We start from the raw sequence: 9,619 nt of genomic DNA, 5'->3' as shown, positions 1-9,619 counted from the left end.
TGGCTGTTTCTATAGTAATGACCCCTGAGCAAGCAGTGTAATGTACATGCTTATCACTGAGCTTGTCCAGAGGCTGCATAGAATCATAGAATATCAGGGTTGGAAGGGACCTCAGGAGGTCATCTAGTCCAACCCCCTGCTCAAAAGCAGGACCAATCCCCAGTTAAATCAGAATGACTAGATGTCCTGATGTGTAATAAAAACACTTTGAATCATAAAAAATCAACCCAGCCTACTTTACAGGGCCTGATCCTTCTCTCCCTTACAGCATCTGAGCAGTAGGAGAATGGCTAATACGGGCCAGTATTATGGTTGTTGTATTCTATTTATAAAAGTATAATACTGGCCAGTATTATAGTTACTGTATCTTGCTATAAAACAACAAAATAAATAGAAAAATAAAAAATACAAATGAATGTTTTGAATTAATTTGGGGAAAAGAATTTACAGCGCAGTACAAGGATTTAAAACATTTAAAACATTCCTTTCTTTCTCTCCAGTATTATAATCTCTCTCGTTCCAATTTTGGGTCGCAGGAGCGAGTAGTATAAAGGCCCTACCATCAATCAAACGTTAACCCCACCCCTTGACCCTGTAAGCCCTGCACACAGGTCACTGGAAGTCCCACCTCATGGGAGTATTACTTCCAGGGTCAAGGCGAACACATGTCTGGAAGCAAGGTGTGTCATGTGACCCCTGTAAGAACTCCTCCCACTGTCCTCTGCTGATCAGGATGGATTTTGCCCTGACAGGAACGACTCGAGAGAAGATTTGACCAATCAGGGGGAGTTCCGGGGTTTGTGTGACCCCTCTAAGAACTCCTCCCACTGCCCTATACCAATCAGGAAGGGTTTCAGCCGCTGGGGACCACCCCGAGAGGAGATTTGTCCAATTGGGGGGAATTCTGGGGCGGGGTGACCCGTCAGGAAGTGGCTCGTGTGACCCCTCTAAGAACTCCTCCCACCACCCTCTACCAATCGCGATGGGTTTTGGCCACAGAGGACAGCCCCGAAAGGAGATTCGACCAAAATAGGGTGGGTTCTGGGACGGGGTCAACCGCCCAGAAGAGGGTCGTGTGACCCCTCTAAGGACCCCTTCCAACGTCCTCTGCCAATCAGAGTGCAGCACCATCACCTCATAAGTCCCAGCGGTGGGAAGAGGAGGCCATCTCTTACCAAGAAGACATGTTTTAGAAATTGTGGAAAGGCTGAGAGGAAACGTGGACTCCTTTACCACTCCTGTGAGACCTTCAGACTTTGTTTTAGCCCCGAGGACCTTTGGAGTTGTGTGGAGAAAGCGCTACAGCAGCGACAGTTCTGAAGAGGATGAGAGAGAAGCCAAGGGGATTCCTTTGGCCCAGCCATTGATGGATATGCCAGAATCCGACCCTGAAGCCCAACTGCTCATGAGACACCCCCATGAGCATGGTGGCCTCTCGTCATCCGCCACCCTGGAGGAGGAAGGCCATCATGGCGTGGGGGAGGCACTGGCAGACAAGGTGAATGGAAAAGACATAGCTCAGGTAAATGAATGATTAAGAAGCGACGGTCGATGATTGGGTGTAATGGGGTTAGGAACCAGGGGTTGTGTAAATCTAAAAACAAGCAGTGGGAACTTACGCTTGTTTCTTGTCTGAAAATCTCTCGACAGCTTGACGATGCCTTTCTAGAGGACCCGGAGGCCCTGGACGGCGTTGCATCAAACAGCGAAGGTGAACCAGGCCCGCCTTGTTTTTGCTCAACGCCGCTAGAAACTGTTGAAGATGACTCCGAGGAGGACGGCTATGAGGAGTTTAGGAGAAGCTTGGCATGGAACTCGCTGAGCCAGTGCCACGTCACGAGCGTAAAAATGTTATGCGGACTATTGTACACGTTGCTGTTTATGCTGTTCTTCATCACTGTCTTAGGGAAAAGCTTTTTGAAAATGGTGAGGGCTGTGTCATAAATGCCCCAGCCCAATGCACCATGCCTGTGTGACTTGGACTTCAATGGATAGAAACTGCAAGCTCTGGGGCCTGTGTGCTGAGCTGTGTTTGGAAAGCTTATTGAACACTATTATTGCCATAGGTTATGTTATGCAACATCTGTGCCTAACCCAAGAACATATAGCGCAAGCAGTGACCTTGAGAAATGCTGTGCAATTCAGTGGAGACCCTGACCATGTTTTAAAGAAAATGTCCAAAATGGAAGATGCCTGCTTACAGCGTTACATTGACCGTCTGGTCCACACAAAAACTGACAGAACCCTGCTTAAGAAAAAGACTATTTGTAAGAAATCTAAAAGGATTAATTGAGAGAATGATGAGGGGACAAACATGCAATATCAAACTTGGTCACTGTACATTTTAAAAAATTGAATGAAAAGGGCTTTGTGATTATCTGTGTTTCTGTTAGAAGGTCTCTGGCCCTTAAGTGAGCTAAAAGTTTTAATGGAGATCTGGATTTGTTTTCAAGAAGCTGTATGACTTTTAAATTGAAAAAAATGGTTTGTGAGAACCTAGCTCTTGTGTCTTTGTGTAAAAGAGACCCATTTACAGCAACAAACTGTGAAGTGGGAGGGGAACAAATCCTAAAAATGTGTTTACAGTGTAACCCTTCTGCCCATTAGAGTTGGCAACAACAGGGGTCTAGGTTCAGTATCTAGAAGTTCCATTCCAGTAACACAATGCAAAACCAGGTCAAGCCCCCACCAGTGGGGCACTGAAGCTCCCCTACGACAAGTTGAAATCACTGAATACTGTGTTAAGTAGTAGGGGGCCTCAGAGCTGGGGCACCATGAACCCAAGGTGAATTCAGCTCTGCAGTCTGTAACCAAACTCCTAATAGAATTAAAATTTTCTCTGATATTACATAATGGAGAGAAGGTACAATTGGTGTTTGGGGTCCTCAGAAGGGGGCTCACACCACTAGGCACAAACCTCCATCCTCAAACTCTCTCAATTCACTGGCTTTTGCAATCCTTGTCCCTTGCCTAGCGAGTGCTACTTAGTTGATGGTGAGTCCCTCCGTCATAAAAGGCCAAGTACAGTTCCACTGTCCTTGGTCCACATAATCAGGATAACGACACTTTATTCTTCCTGCCCCAATAACAGAGACACTGGGGATCCCACAGCAGCCAAAGTGACCGTTTGGGCTCCTGTGGGCTCATGCTAGGCGGGGTGGGTGTGCCTGTGCAAACGAGATCAGCTCCTGAAGTCCTTTTCCACAACTCACCACCAGATGTCAGGGTAGAGCTCATCCTGCCTCTGCTTACAACACGAAAACAAAACAGGGATGGTTCAGACATGTGTTTGAGTACAACAGAGTTGCCTCATCCTGTTGAACTGAATGGTTTTAACCACACCCCCACTGAATAGTGAAGGTAACTGTGATTCCTTACCCTTGTTGCTATAGGGATAAATTTGATGGGTGTGCACCCATAGTAAGGGAGGTGGGTGGGTGAGTTCGGATTAATATGAAATGAAATAAAACCTCAGGAATTTGCAGATGCTATTGGGCAGTTTAAATATAATCCCTGGAGTTGGTAGAGCACTACTGGACAGTTTAAAGGACCCAGGAACTGGCAGAACTCTACTGGACAGTTTAAATATGACCCAGGAGTGGTTTTGAATGCTATGGGTCACTCTTTCTAGCAATTCAAAGCCATTAAAAGTTTAAAATACTATATTTACCAAAAAAAACCCAAAACAACCAACCAAAAAGCCCCACCACACACATTAATAATCAAGGTGGACCATTTCCAGCACAAATCCAGGTTTCCTTACAATGTAAGTGATCACTTTAGATAAGCTATTACCAACAGGAGAGTGGGTTTGTTTTTCTTTGTGGGGGGGGAGAAAACCTGGATTTGTGCTGGAAATGGCCCACCTTGATTATCATACACATTGTAAGGAGAGCAATCACTTTAGATAAGCTATTACCAGCAGGAGAGTAGGGTGTGGGGAGAAAAAACCCTTTGTAGTGATAAACACTCATTTTTTCATGGTTTGTGTGTATAAAAACATCTTCTGTATTTTCCACGGTATGCATCCGATGAAGTGAGCTGTAGCTCACGAAAGCTTATGCTCAAATAAATTGGTTAGTCACTAAGGTGCCACTAGTACTCCTTTTCTTTTTGTGTTTTAAACTCTCTCTCTCTCTCTCTCTGTGTAAAAAAAACATAGGTGGTTTTTTTTAAAGTATATGGCTGCAAACTGATAGTAATGGTGTGTTTCAAACTAACAGGGTGTTTTTTTACTGTGCAAAATGTGTTTTAAACTGGATTTTAAATGTTGATTTTAAAAGCAGTTTGGTTTTTATTTTGCAAAATGAGGTGTATTTAAAAAAAATGTTTGCGGGTTTGTTGTTTTTTGTTTTAAAGTGGTAGAAATAAACTCAAAACTCCTGTTTGTTGTGCAGCCTGAAATGGATTATTTTGTTTGAAAGCTCTGACTTTTTAAATAGAAAAACACCCTAATGAATATTTTATTTTTAACTTTACAAGACAGTTTCATGTGATTTATAATCATCATCATCATCATCATATTGTCTGCTCCACCGTACGGTGAAAACATGAGAGACCCTTAGACCAGAGCGTAAACAAGCTAAAAAGAAAAAGAAAAGAGACAGCTGAAAAGAAAAATTCCCCAGATGGATGGATGAAGCCCAGTAAATATACTGTGTTTGGGAGGTTATGAGGTTTTGTATTTTAAGTAAATACATCGGTGTGGGTGAGAAAGATGGTAAAGTTAAGTTTTGTAATATGTCCCTTCCCCCCTAATCGGGAATGTGCAGTTCTCCTGACAATGCTTTAGTCAAAGCTACAGGGACACCTCCACCAGACCAGCCAAAGAACCAGAAATCTGCTTTGAGACCTTTAACAACTCAAAACAGCACAAGAGTGCAGATGAAGCATCAGGGCAGTCCAAACCTCAATTACGTCAAAGCCAAGGACAAAACAAAAGACTCTGGTGAAAACCAACCACGCAAACACAACTCCAGTCCCTCAGCGGCCACCTCCACACCAAGCCCTGAGAAAACCGTGAGTGAAAACGCCCACCTACGATGCTTCGTTCAGAAGACTGAGGGACGTTGTATCCTCGGGGGTTCTAAAAGAACGGTATTCTAAAAAAGGTTTTGGGAAAATATGATGCCTCGTTCAGAATACCGGTGAATGGTGTATCTTCAGGGGGTCTAAAAGAACGGAGGGCTGGAAAGCACATCAACAAAGCAAAAGCTTTGGTGGGTGACTTTTTGAAAAATATTTCAATTTTTGGCTCTGCGCAGGCGTGACTAGTCGTGGAAAGGGGCACCCGCAAGGATACACATCAGCTCAGGTGTAAACAAAAGGGGGGATAGCGCTTGGTGGACAAACAAATGGCTGCCAAAAAGTTCCAGGCCAGGATCGCTGTAAAAATTTTAAAAAGAGCTAAAGAGGTAATGGGGAGGGGGGACAAAAAGAGATGCCCTCGACTGGAGGCTCTCAAACTGGCATGTCTGAAAATGGGGAGGTGGAATCAGACTCTCACACAGAGTCTGGTTTAGAAAATTCCCCAGAGGGCTCTCTAGAATGATGGGTCCCCATCTTCTCCCGATGACCCTCACGGAGGCGCCTCGGAGTCTGACTCTCAAATAGCATCTGATGTAGAAGATGCCGCTGATGGTCCCGTAAAGGAACCCCCAAGTAACCCTGAAAATGCAGAGGTGTGTATGGAGAGAGTGAGAAGTTGGCAACGTGAATTACCTACATTTGGGGGGTCGGTGTATTGTGAGGAATTTCATTTTGTCAATCTTGAGCGAATAAATTCAGCTCAGCAGGTTGTTGAAGCCATACACAGGGGGATACAGTTAGTTCTCGATGACGTTAATGGTAGGGTAGGCCCTGATGATTATGTTCAGTTACATTTAGAGAGCTGTAATTTAACTAAGCCGTTGTTTTTGGTCTGAAGAACTAGGGATGAGCTGTCTGCTGAGGATTTCTTCAATCAGACCTCAAAGCTGCCACAGAGCAATAAAGTTGCATGTCAATGGGACATTGCACCTCGTTGTGACAGTTGTAAAAAAACAGGGGTGGGGACCGCTCATAGAGTTTTAAATTCTATCCTCAGTAGTCAAATCATCCATAAAAAAGAGACAATGTTTAGTAGACCTGACTTACACGGGTACCCATCTGTGTTTTGCGCGTGGACTCTTGGCTGTCATGTCCGACCATAAACCTATGGACGCAGAATCGTTAGCGGGGGCGAGAAAGTTGCATGAGAAACTGGGCTGGTCAGATGAAAAAAAGATTATGCTCAGTGATGTAGCAATGTCTGAACAGCATTTAGGAGTCAACATACAGGTGGTGCTGTATGTAGCGAAAGGGGCTTTTTTAAAACGGGGGGGGGCAGTTTACCCCAAGACTTATTTCATCCTGTTGCACGATGAGCATTACTAGGGGGTTCTGGTTGTGAAAAAGTTGTTTGGAGCAAAAAATTATGGTGAGTTTTGCCCCACGGTGCACAGTCACGGCCACTCTTGCAGGTCCAGCTGCTGCCTCTGCTTGAGCATAACATGCTCAGACAGCGTGGACGTGCAGCTGAGGTCTCCTCGCTGTAGACTGTATTGTCAGTCCAGAGAGCGTTTAGACAGACACATCGACTGGGCATCGACAGAACAAGTTGAATGCCTGTCTAAAACGTTGTGCGATAAGGGTCAGTCTTACGTGGACAAGTGGCACAGGTGTAAAGGGAGGCGCTATAAGCGGGGTCAGGCTTTGATCGCTGGTGATGTAGACGGTCACCTCGGTTTTATGGACAGCCTTAGAAAGCCTGAATCCTCAGAAAAGTGTATTTGTTATGATTCTGAATACACATAGGAGACTGGGTTGCACACTCCCAATTACATATTTGCTATGTCCCTCAAGCTGGAAAAGTCCTGGGAATTTAAGGGTGATGAGTGTCTTTCTGTGTTTGTTCAGACCTTTATTGGCAAAGAGTTCCGGGTCTACACGTTCCAGGCGCACAATTCCAAAGGTTACGATGCATACTTCATCATTAGACAGTTAATGAAGGAAAAGATGTGCCTAGAACTGATCACTCAGGGTAGTAAAGTAATGTGTGTGGAAGGTAAGGTCCTGGGCATTCGTTTTATAGACTCTTTAAACTTCTTGCCCATGAAGCTTGGTAAGCTCCCGCAGGTGATGGGGTTTGAAGGGTGCAAAGGGTATTTTCCACATTGTTTGAACACTTTAGAAAATCAAAATGACGTGGGACCTATGCCCGATGTGGAGCACTATGGTGTAGGAAGCATGATGCCCAGGGAAAAAGCAGAGTTTCTCGACTGGTAGCAGGCCCACAGGTAGGAGACGTTTGACTTGCAGAAAGAGCTCGTGTATTACTGTCAGCAGGATGTCAAAATTTTGAGACAGCCTTGTATCCTCTACAGAAAAGAGATTATGAAAAAGATGGAGAAGGGAGCTCTAGTAGAGAGAGAACCTGGTAAATTCACCGAGATAAAACTGTGTATAGATCCATTCTGGTACATAACACTGGCATCTGTCTGCATGGCTATGTACAGATTTATGTTTTTGGAGCCTAACACAGTAGCTCTTCTCCCTCCAGACAATGATCACAGGCAGGAAAAAGATATTCGACCCCATCTGTTCAGTAGCTGTTGAATACCTCTCACAAAGAAACTATACAAATACGGCATGCTTTACAGGGTGGGGAACTACAGGTAGGCTCCTACTCTTTAGACGGTTATGCCAGTGTTGACAGGGTATACACAGCCTTAGAGTTTAATGGGTGTTCTTTTCCACGCTTGTGCCACCTGTCATTGTGAAAAAGCACAAAACCCTATGACGGGGACAACTTTTGGGTTTCTTTATTACAAGACGCAGCTCAAGACCGACTATCTGAAACAACTTGGTTTTGTAGTGAGGACTCTTTGGGAGCAAGAGTGGGAAGTGATGAAAGAAACAGACAGGGAGCTTGCAGGTTTTTTAAACTGAGCCCAGTTGCCCTAGCCTCTCGTGCCTAGGGATGCTCTTTTGGGGGGAAGGACAAACGCTATGCACCTATATTACAAACTTCACTCCAGGGAAGAAATCCACTATTATGATTTTACCAGCTTCTACCCTTTTGTAAAGAAAACCAAAGAATACCCTCTCGAACACTCCGATATAGTTTATGACAAATTTGGACCCCTTGCAAATTATTTTGGAATTGCAAAAGTTAAAGTGTACCCCACACAAGGCTTCTTTTTCCCATTGTTACCTGTCAGAGTGGGTGGCAAGCTTATGTTCCCGCTATGCCGAACCTGTGCGGAAACCGAGCAGCGGGAGATGTGCATCCGTACTGACGAGGAGAGGGCCATCCTGGGGACTTGGTGCACGGTGGAATTGAACGCGGCCATAGCGAAGGCGTACGCGGTGGCAAAAATATATGAAATCTGGCTTTTTAATGAAAAATCTGATGTACTCTGAAAAGACTTCATCAAATGACACCTCCACCGGAAACAAGAGGCTTCAGGGTACCCCAGCTGGTGCACAGACAAAGAAAAACAAAATAAGTACATGAACGATTTCTACCAGAAAGAAGGCGTGCGTTTGTGCCAACACGAGATCAGGTTTAACCCCGCTAAATGCCAAATCGCTAAACTCTTTCTAAATTCCCTCACGAGTGAGATCCCGCCAGATCAACACATCACCGAGTTTGTGTCGGCAGGCCCGAAAACATACGGGTATAAGCTGTCGGGAGGAAAGGCCTGTATGAAAGTCAAAGGTATTACCCTGAACTTGGCAAACTCTCAATAGATCAACTTTGACAGTTTGAAAGATCTAGTCCTGGACTATTGCACGGGCCTGCGAGAAAACACCTCAAAAAAGAGAGAGGTGCAGCAGCCCTCTATCATAAGGAACAAAAATCAGTGGTAAATAGAGACCAAAACCCTTAAGAAAACACAGAAAATAATTTACAACAAGAGGGTCCTAGGAGAAGGGTTTAAAACCCTGCCCTACAGATTTTAAAATGGATACGAGGTGGAAACACCCCTTTTCTGCAATTTTCGCGGGGCCTAGCAACTGTGGGAAAAGTTACTTTATAAAAAATGTGTTGGATAATGCCAAACAAAACATTGTCTGTTATGCCTGAGAATATTGGATAACCTGGCTATAAAAAGCATTGCAAGATACACATGTCTGGGCTTGTTGAAACACATTTTGAGCAAGGCTAGGCATGCCCAAGAATTTAAATGTATTTTTTACAAAATTCATCGCCATCTGGTCGTTTTGCACTAAGTCATTAGAATACAATTTTAAAATCCGGTCAAAAGATAAACACTTGCTCCGATGATGTAAGAAAAACACTCGGTGATAGTTGCAGGCGACAGAGCGGGGGTCTTGTAATTGTCTATTGTGAAACACAATGCCTGTGGCATTTTTGTTTAAAAATTTCATAATGCTTTTAGGAAACAACATGCTCTTTGGGGGGGGTGCCCGTATGAGTCTAAAAGCTCTCCACGTTACGCTCCGCCAGACACAAGGCAAGCCAGTGTTCACCAGGTTGGTTGTGTGGATGTGCAATACAAACCTAGGGGTCTCTGAGACAGCTTGTCGCCAGGGAGCCAAATCACAAGGGAACACATCTAAGAAATTCTTTTTT

The sequence above is a fragment of the Lepidochelys kempii genome, unplaced genomic scaffold (assembly GCF_965140265.1).
Source record: "Lepidochelys kempii isolate rLepKem1 unplaced genomic scaffold, rLepKem1.hap2 scaffold_59, whole genome shotgun sequence".
NCBI lineage: Eukaryota > Metazoa > Chordata > Testudines > Cheloniidae > Lepidochelys > Lepidochelys kempii.
Note: the sequence above shows the minus strand (reverse complement) of the source record.